Source organism: Mirounga angustirostris, unplaced genomic scaffold (genome assembly GCF_029215605.1).
Source record: "Mirounga angustirostris isolate CCGP_5_RB_7025 unplaced genomic scaffold, mMirAng1.0.hap1 SCAF_2, whole genome shotgun sequence".
In the NCBI taxonomy this organism is placed as follows: Eukaryota; Metazoa; Chordata; class Mammalia; order Carnivora; family Phocidae; genus Mirounga; species Mirounga angustirostris.
In genome coordinates, this window is record NW_026991710.1 from 70,992,232 (window position 1) to 71,002,260 (window position 10,029).

Consider the following 10,029-nt stretch of genomic DNA (forward strand, 5'->3'; position numbering starts at 1 on the left):
GGGGCCCCTGGGTGGCTCAGTCGTTAAGTGTCTGCCTTCAGCTCAGGTCATGATCCCGGGATCCTGGGATCGAGCCCCGCGTCGGGCTCCCTGCTCAGCGGGAAGCCTGCTTCTCCCTCTCCCACTCCCCCTGCTTGTGTTCTCTCTCTCGCTCTCTGTCAAATAAATAAAATATTTTTTTAAAAAAACTTAATAAATACCCAACAAATGTTGGTTCTTATAAGCATGTCTTAGCTCCTTCAATCACAAATGGTTTTTCTTCAAAGGTGTCATACTTCCTTCTACCACAGTACCTTTGCACAATGTGTTCACTCTGTTTAGAGCATAGATCCTTCCCATTGTCAACTGGCATCATTTCCTCCCGGAAGTTTTTATGATATCATTAACTAGAAAAGTCCTTTTATTATGTGATATCATAGCAACATATACCTTTCCTTAATAGCACTTATATTTTTTCATTTATTTTGGTGATCACTTGACTAATGTCTCTCTCTCTCTCTCTCTGCTGAAGTCCATGAAGTCAGGGTAGGACTGACTGGCTCGTTTTTCCCTCTTAACACAGTATCCTCAGGCCCCTAGCATCTGACACTGAATAAGTATTCAATAAACATAAGTTGAATAAATGAAGATAGATTTCCCTGTACACTGACAGGAGCTCCAAGGCAATGGGACTTTAACATAGTCTGCAGCTTCCCTTCCCCTAGAACAGAGAGCAGCATTTGTGTGAGTGAGTTAGAATGGGTGTTTCTCAAGGAAGCTCTACTTGACCATGGACACCCTATTAAGTTTCTCCTGGTTGTTGACGATTATCTCCTTGTCTGTGTGCAAGTCATTCCCAAGAGGACTACTTTCCACTGGACAGATGGTCCCAAAACCATGTCCCTTGACAAGGCCAAGCCTGAACATACAAAACAATAACACCTCCTTAAAAAACCTTCACGGGAGAGTTTCACTATTAAAGTTCTCTCTTGGGGTGCCTGGGTGGCTCAGTCGTTAAGAGTCTGCCTTCAGCTCAGCTCATGATCTCAGGGTCCTGGGATTGAGCCCCGCATCGGGCTCCCTGCTCCGCAGGAGGCCTGCTTCTCCCTCTCCCACTCCCCCTGCTTGTGTTCCTTCTCTTGCTGTGTCTCTCTCTGTCAAATAAATAAATAAAATCTTAAAAAAAAAATAAAGTTCTCTCTTGACCAGGAGATGTCAGACAACTTGTTTCCTGGCACCTTTGATTTTCTTCTCAGGCCTGGTTTTGGTTTGCTCCATTTTAACTTGCTCCTTCTTTAGAGTGCTGCACAGGGGTGAAATAATAATCAGAATAGTTCACATCTATTGAGTGTTGTTGTTTGCTGTCACCAGATGTCATGCTAGTCATTTCCTGTACCGTTGACCCTGGAACAACACAGGTTTGAATTGCGCAGGTCCACTCATATGTGGATTTTTTTTTTTTTTTTAATGCAGTACAGCACTGTAAATGTATTTTCTCTTCCTTATGATTTTCTTAATATCATTCTCTTTTCTCTAGTTTATGCTATTATAAGACTGCAGTATATAAAACATAGACAAATACATGCTACTCAACTATATCTTTGGTAAGACTTCCAGTCCACAGTAGGCTATTAGTAGTTACGTTTTGGGGGAGTCAAAAGTTGTACACGGATCTTCAACTATGCTGGGGGTCGGTGTGTAGTTTGTGCACAGAGCACGTGGCTCTGGGGGTCCCAAACAGACCAGGTTTAGCTGCTCACCACTGACAAAATCCAAAGGCAGAGAGACAGTAGTGGTGAAACAAGAAATGGATTTAGTTCAGTGAGACCAACACTGACAGACGGTAGACTAGTGTATCAAAGACTGTCTCCAAAGGGCCACAGATATTTCCAGGTTTATATAAGGAAAATGTGGGGCAAAGGTAGGTGGGTGGGTATGTGCAGACAGGCAGTGAAGGTCAAATGATCACTGTCTTGGAGTCAACCATGGGTGGGGTCTTGCTGGCTCAGGGCAGTCCCTATTGATGTAGGAAAAGATGTTAGGGTTCAAAGCCCATGGCCAAGAAAGAATTCTTGAGACGTCTTTGAGACGTCTTAGGTGCAAAAAGGTGATTTTATTAAAGCACGGGGACAGGACCTGTGGGCAGAAAGAGCTGCATTGGGGTAATATACTTTCAAGTTGGGGAGGGGGTTAGGGATAGTGTAAGCCTCCCAGGTATTTTGAAAACAAGGTTTCCAGGATCCTGAGGGGGCTAGCTATTATTAGGAAAGGTCATTTATTACTGTTTAGTAGAAACTCAGTCATGAGACCCTTCAGATGTATATTTGTGGGTCATATGCTTGGGGGATGATTGCCAACATGTATCTTGCGGGGTGGGGGGGGGGGGGGAGGTGGATAGAGATAAAGGAAGTTTCCAAAGTAATTTTTATATGTTAAAGTAGACTTACAGGATCCTGGGGGTTCGGGCTAAGATTGCCTTTTGCCTTTAGTAAAGTATCAACCCTGAGGCAGTTGAGTCCTTATAGGAAGTTCACTCTGCAGGTTTCAAGGACTTGTCAATGGGCTGTAGGTAGTAAGGAAATTTGATAATTTATCTTCTGCCTTTGTTTCCCACATCACCTATTGCTTGAGGGGGTAGTTTCGGTTCCCATCAGGGGATACTTTGCCCTCAGGGTCTTCCACCTGAACCAAGAGACTAGCTGGAAAGAAGAACCCAACTAGAAAGTTTGAAGTCGGGTGGTAAAACTCCCAAGAAGGGGCGCCTGGGTGGCTCAGTTGGTTAAGCGACTGCCTTCGGCTCAGGTCATGATCCGGGAGTCCCGGGATCGAGTCCCGCATCGGGCTCCCTGCTCAGCGGGGGCTCTGCTTCTCCCTCTGACCCTCCCCCCTCTCATGCTCTCTGTCTCTCATTCTCTCTGTCTCAAATAAATAAATAAAATCTTTAAAAGAAAAAAGAAAAAAAGAAAGTTTGAAGTCAAAATGGAGCAGCTGAAGTCCTCTTTCAAGTGCCCCTCACCCCTGCATTTTTTAAGGGTCAACTATATATCATTCCACTAATTCTTAATTAGAGAAAAAAAAATCCATTATTGATGTAGTTTCTGGAATGTTTTGGTGAGGTTGGTGGGGTCCAGAGTCCACGGCCAAAAAAAGAATTCTAAGACATCTTTGGTGCAAAATGGTGGTTTTATGAAAGCATAGGGACAGGACCCCTGGGCAGAAGGAGTTGCTGCTCTGGGACTGTGAGGGGCAACTGATTATATACTTTGGGGTTGGGGGAAGTGAAGATAAGGGAAGTTCCAAAAGGATTTTCATATGCTAAAGAAGACTCACAGGATACGAGAGGTCTTGCTATTGTCAAACCAAGGTTGTTTTTCTCTCTAGCAAGGCATTCATATTAAGACAGTTAGGAGTTTCCTGCCTTAAGTATTTATTTGTCAGTGGGCTGCAGGTTATAAAGACATTTAATTTTATCCAAATTCCCTTCTGCCTTTGTTTCCCACGTCATTATTATCCTCATTTTACAGCTGGGAACATGGAGGTTCAGAGAGATGAAGAAATTTACCTAAAATTACAGGGCCAGTGGAGCCAGATTTTGAACGCTGATAGTCTGACGCCACAGCCCACACCTGTATGTGCTGAAGCATAGTGCCTAGACACAGCTATGACCCTATCCTAACTCATTAGCTTCTCATCCAGTTGGCTAAGCTACAAAGACTACTCAAATTGTCCTCATAAACTTCCCAACATGTTGTGAACACGGACATCATTCACCTAGGGATCAGACAGCAAAGTTATCCAGATTCAAAGCAATACACCTTGATCTGTGGTTGGTATATGATGAGTACTGCTGGCATGATGCAGGTGCTCAATAAATACTTTTTTTTAAAATTTTTTTTTAAAAAGATTTTATTTATTTATTTGAGAGAGAGAATGAGATAGAGAGAGCATGAGAGGGGGGAGGGGCAGAGGGAGAAGCAGACTCCCCGCTGAGCAGGGAGCCCGATGCGGGACTCGATCCCAGGACTCCCGGATCATGACCTGAGCCAAAGGCAGTCGCTTAACCAACTGAGCCACCCAGGCGCCCTAAATACTTACTTATTGAATGACTAAATGGATCATTACCAGTCACACCATCATATACCCTTTAATTGGGTTATGAATATTTTCCCATATAATTTCTCCATAATTCAGGGTTCTCTCCAAAAATACAGAATAAAGGATTTCCTTCTTAATTCATTCTCTGTAGTCCAAACAATCTGATCATAAATGCATGACCTTGACAACCACCCATCTATCCACTGTACACCTATTGTTGACCAAGCTACAGTGTTTCCTGCCTTTGCCTTAATGGACTCATTTTTCTCTGATGACCATGCAGACTGGCATCCCTTCTGTCTTCTCTCCTTTCATAGTCAGGCCTGTGCAATATTTCTCTCTCTGATGCTCCACAGGCAGGTGAGTTTCACCGGTTACTCTTACTGTAATTGTTACCTGTCACTGCTATACCCAGCAAGACTTTCTCTCCCAAGCCCAACCTACACTACTGCAAGAGGTCTTGCCATCAATTCCAAACTGACTGATTTTCACAAACCATTTCTATCTGAAGTAAACTCTCTCATCATAATCAAAAGTAGTCCTTTTCTCTTTTATGAAAATATACATATTCATTGCATATAGTTTCTTAGATTCCATATAAACCCCCCAAATAACTATTAACACTAGATGATATTTAAAGAGCTTATACTACTAATAAAAATGAATAAAGAGCCCGTACTATATGTTAATTGCTGAGTTAACAAATTACATTACTATTCCAATTTTAAGATGAGGAAATTTCACCGGGGTGTGAAAAGACTTTCTTAAGATCCTTAGCTGGTATTTGCGAGTCTGGATCTACATCCAGGTCTATCCACTCATAAAGCCAGCCATCTTTACCACTGACAACACCGTTTTATTTATTTATTTCATTTTTTTAAAGATTTATTTATTTATTTTGAGAGAGAGAGAGGGAGGGAGGGAGGGAGGGAGGGAGAGCATGCTCATGAGCAGTGGGGAGGGGCAGAAGGAGAGGGAGAGAGAGTCTTAAGCAGACTCCCCACTGAGCACAGAGCACTACTGGGCTGGATCTCCCGGACCCCCGTGATCATGACCTGAGCCAAAATCAAGAGTCTGTCTCTTAGCCACCCAGGTGCCCCGACAGCATCTTTTTAGAAGACCAATTAGTATTCTGTTGTATAGCTGTACCAAAAGACTCAGCAGTGTCTTCCCTACTATTGGATTTTTAGGTGATTTCCCACTTTTAATACTAGAAATGTCAGTTTGGGGGTGCCTGGCTGGCTCAGTCAGTAGAGCATGTGACTCTTGATCTGGGGGGTGTAAGTGCTTGCCCCACACTGGGTGTAGAGGTTACTTAAAAAAATAAAATCTTAAAAAAATAAATAAATGCAGTTTGATGAACATTACAGTTAAATCTTTTCTTTGAAGTAAAAATAGCATTATCTTTTCTCTTGAGTACATAAGTAATATATGCTTACTATAAAAAAATCAAGGAACACAAGAAATTGTAAGGGAGAAAGTAAATATCTGAAATTCTACCATCTTGTAATAGCTACCATTAACATTTTGCTGATCACAATTTTGTGTCTTTTTTATGTATACCATGTATAATTTTACATAAGTGGAATCTTATGTCTCTCTCTCTTTTCTTCATTCCCTAACTCCCATTCCAACAAATGCTTTACATAGAAGTAAACAGGAGGTTCATTGTTTATTTTATAAAAATGGGATTGTTTATTTTATAAAAACAGAAAAGAGAAATCACTTCTCTCCAATGTGCTTTTAGCTTAAAAATAAATCATGAAAATTCCTCCAAGACTACTAGTATAGCTTTAACTCACTCTTTTTTATGACTTATTAATATTCCACTGGATTTGCCACAATGTCTTCAATTATTCCCTATTAAAGGAAATTTAGTTTAGTTTTCTTTCTTCTTTCTCCTGCCAATCCAAAAATGTAAATAACATCCTTATACAAATATCCTTACTTACAAATATGCCCTTACTTTATGGACTAGATTTCCCAAGGTTACTGTCTTGTGTGACTTCTAGACCTGGGCCAGGGGCTGGCAAGCAAATTATGGCCCATGAGTCAAATCTGGTCTGCTCCTTCCCCTCCATTTTTGTATGGTCTATGAACTCAGAATATATATATATATATTATTTTTTTATTTTTATTTTTATTTTTTTTAAGATTTTATTTATTTATTTGACATAGAGAGACACAGCGAGAGAGGGAACACAAGCAGGGGGAGTGGGAGAGGGAGAAGCAGGCCTCCCGCGAAGCAGGGAGCCTGATGTGGGGCTCGATCCCAGGACCCAGGGATCATGACCTGAGCTGAAGGCAGACGCTTAACGACTGAGCCACCCAGGCGTCCCTATATATATTTTAAAGATTTTATTTATTTATTTGTCAGAGAGAGAGAGAAAGCGAGAGAGCTGCAGACAGAGGGAGAAGCAGGCTCCCCACTGAGCAGGGAACCTGATGCAAGACTTGATCCCAGGACCCCGGGATCATGACCTGAGCCGAAGGCAGACACTTAACTGACTGAGCCACCCAGGCATCCCTGGATTTTATATTTTTTAATGGTTGAAAAAAATTTAAAAAGAATAATATTTTGTGACACATGAAAATTCAAGTTTCAGCATATAAATAATGTTTCACTGGACCACAGCCATATGCATTTATTTATATATTGTCTGTGCTATTTTCATGCTACCATGTTAGAGCTGAATATGTGACAAGAATATATGGACTGCAAATATTTGCTCTATGTGACAAGAATATATGGACTGCAAATATTTGCTCTCTGGCCCTTCAGTAAACAAAAGTTTACTGACCCCTGACCTAGGCAATTGATGTACTTCTCTTATTGATATTAAATGGACACAGTAACTATTTAAAAATACATTTATTTGGGGGCATGGGGGGGAAAAATCAATAGCTAAGAAATTGGGGGAATATTTAAAGCCACATTAGAAAAGTACATATATTGGGGCACCTGGATGGCTCAGTCAGTTAAGTGTCTGCCTTCAGCTCAGGTCATGATCCCAGAGTCCTGGGATCGAGTCCCACATCGGGCTCCCCACTCAGCAGGGAGTCTGCTTCTCCCTCTCCTCCCTGCTTGAGGCTATCTCTCTCACTATCTCTGTTGCTATCTCTGTCTCTCTCAAATAAATAAAATCTTAAAAAAAAAAAAGAAAAGTACATATATTGATTATTCCCTCTGTATAAAAACTATTTTGATATTCAGATTTCAATAATTATCAGCATAAGTGTATTATCTGGGGTGACAGGAAAATACATTCTCTGGACAGGTTGCAGGTAGGATATAGGACCTTCGCTTCTTTAACTGTCAGGTTCAGCTTATTCCTTCCTTCTTCATGTCTACCCACAGTGCCTTTTAGCCGTCTAGGGATGGCCAGGCAACCAGCGGCTACTCTGCACCCCTGCTAAAATAAGCAGGGACTAGATGTGAGAAGAAGCAGTGGAGAAGTGTTGAGTGAGCAGGATAACTGACTCATGACTAATTCCTGGCAGAATCAGCAAGAGGATACTGGATTGCAGATACATTACCTCAGCCCTGAACAGAAAAGTGTGCATGAAAATGTAGTCAAGGAAGAGGCCAATGGAAAATAGACATTTTTTTTATAGTTAAACACAGAGAAAGAACTGATTTCCCTTTCCTGTAGAAGTGTTCACAGAAACGGCTGCTGTGATTAAAGCTACCCTTGAAAAAAGGAAGCAATTAGCTTAGGAATTTACTGGGAATTAGGAATCCCAAGCGGCAGGAAAAATGAGTGTAGAGGAAGACCGGTCAACAGGTCAGAGGGGGCAGTGTAAGAATTTTCACATTTCAAACTCTGTCATTTTTGTTTAAGTAAGAAGCTTATTTGTTCGGTTAGAGGGCATGTCCTAAACCCTAAAAGAGAATAATTTCTCCTTTTCCCTTTGTATTCTACTGGATCTGTTCAGTCAGTACTCAAGTATCCATGGGGTGGTGGTTCTTGTCTAGGCCCTGGGCATTCCGTGGTGGCAAAGTAGACAGAAATCTTGCCTTCACAGAACATGCAGTCAGGAAAGGAGAGAGAAACCGTAAGCACAGTAAATCAGTACCTTTTATAATATTTAGAGCTTGATAGATGCAATGGAAAAATAAAGCAGGGAAGGGATGGGGGTGAAGGAATAAGTCTAATCTTTTATTTTTTTAGCTCTCTCTCTTTTTTTTTTTAGTTTCAGAGGTAGAATTTAGTGATTCATCAGTTGCATACAACACCTGGTGCTCATTACATCAAGGGCCCGCTTTAATGCCAGTCACCTAATTACCTCATGCCCCCACCCACCTGTCCTCCAGCAACCTTCAGTTTGTTTCCTAGAGTTCAACATCTCTTATGGTTTGCCTCCCCCTCAATTTTCATCTTATTTTTCCTTTCCTTCCCGTATGTTCATCCGTTTTGAATCCTTCTTAAATTCCTCATATGAGAAGTCATGTGGTATTTGTCTTTCTCTGACTTATTTCACTTAGCATAATATTCTCTAGCTCTATCCACGTTGTTGCAAATGGCAAGATTTCATTCTTTTTGATGGTTAAGTAAAAGGAATAGGTGTAATCTTAAATAGAGAGGTCAGGAGAGGCCTCTGGGAGGTGACACAGGAGCTCCAGGCACATCAGGGATGAGGACTCCAGGAGGAGAGACTGAGGGTGTGCGTGCTGGGGATGAAGCAGTCCCAGCTTTGTGAAGGGACTGTAAGGAGTCCCGTTGGTTAATGGGAAGCAGACAAGAAGGAGAATATTTAGGAATGGGGTCGGAGAGCTGAGGGGCTGGGGGCTGGATTGCACAAACGACATAAACTTTGGCTTTTACTTTGGGTGAAATTTTCCCCTTAAAAGTGGAGATCTGGGATGCCTGGGGGGCTCAGTTGGTTAAGCATCTGCCTTCGGCTCAGGTCATGATCCCCGTATCCTGAGATGGAGCCCCACATCAGGCTCCTTGCTCAGCAGGGAGTCTGCTTCTCCCTCTCCCTTTGCCGGACACTCCCCCTGCTCGTGCATGCTCTCTCTCTCTCTCTCTGACAAATAAATAAATAAAATCTTAAAAAAAAAGTGGGGATCCAAGGGGCGCCTGGCTGGCTCAATTCAAAGAGCATGCAACTCTTGATCTCGCAGTTGTGACTTTGAGCCCCATGTTGGGTGTAGATTAAAAAATTTTTTTTAATCTTAAAAAAAAAGTGGAGATCGGAGATCTAAGATCTGAAATCCACTCCTAAATCTCCGTATCTTCTGCCACCCTGTTTTTTCCTAATCCTCCATCCTCACGGACTCTAGATTATCTCTGTAATACCAGGGCCACCGCTAGAGGGCACTGAGTGACGAATTTGCCTCCCAGCAAAAGTTAAAGGGGTGCCAAGAATCTCCATAGTTACTGATTTTCCTTATGCCTCAGTCTCTGAAATGGCACAGCACAGCACTGTGATTGATCCCTATCTTCACTTTCAATGTTGATCTTTTCTTCATCACGGAATTTTGGCATTAGTTTTGATATTTAGAAATATTGCATTAAATGATATTTGATTACTTAGGCTTTTTGGCATTCTCTCTCTTAAATATTGTGTCCGAGGTGTGTGCCTCATCACCTCACCCTAGGCCTGCTCCTATGCTCTCTCTTCTCCCTGTTTCCCCAGTGTCAGTCTAAACCAAGGGTCTGTAAACAGCTTCTGTAAAGGCCAGATAGGAAATATTTTAGGCTTTTCAGGCCATTTCTGCCATTGGAGCAGAAGAGCTGTTGTCGGTAATAAGCAAACAAGTGAGGGTAGCTGTCTCTAGCGTGTTGGAGGAGGTTATGGAGGAGACAAGACCTCCAATTGACCTAAGAGCTGGAACCAGGCGGTTGGAGGCTCCGACCGCATCCCCTGTCCTTGGAATGTCTGTTCTGCCCACCATTCCCACAGTAGGGGCCATTTTTCAAGGATGCAGTCTTGAGAGAGTAATGTGTT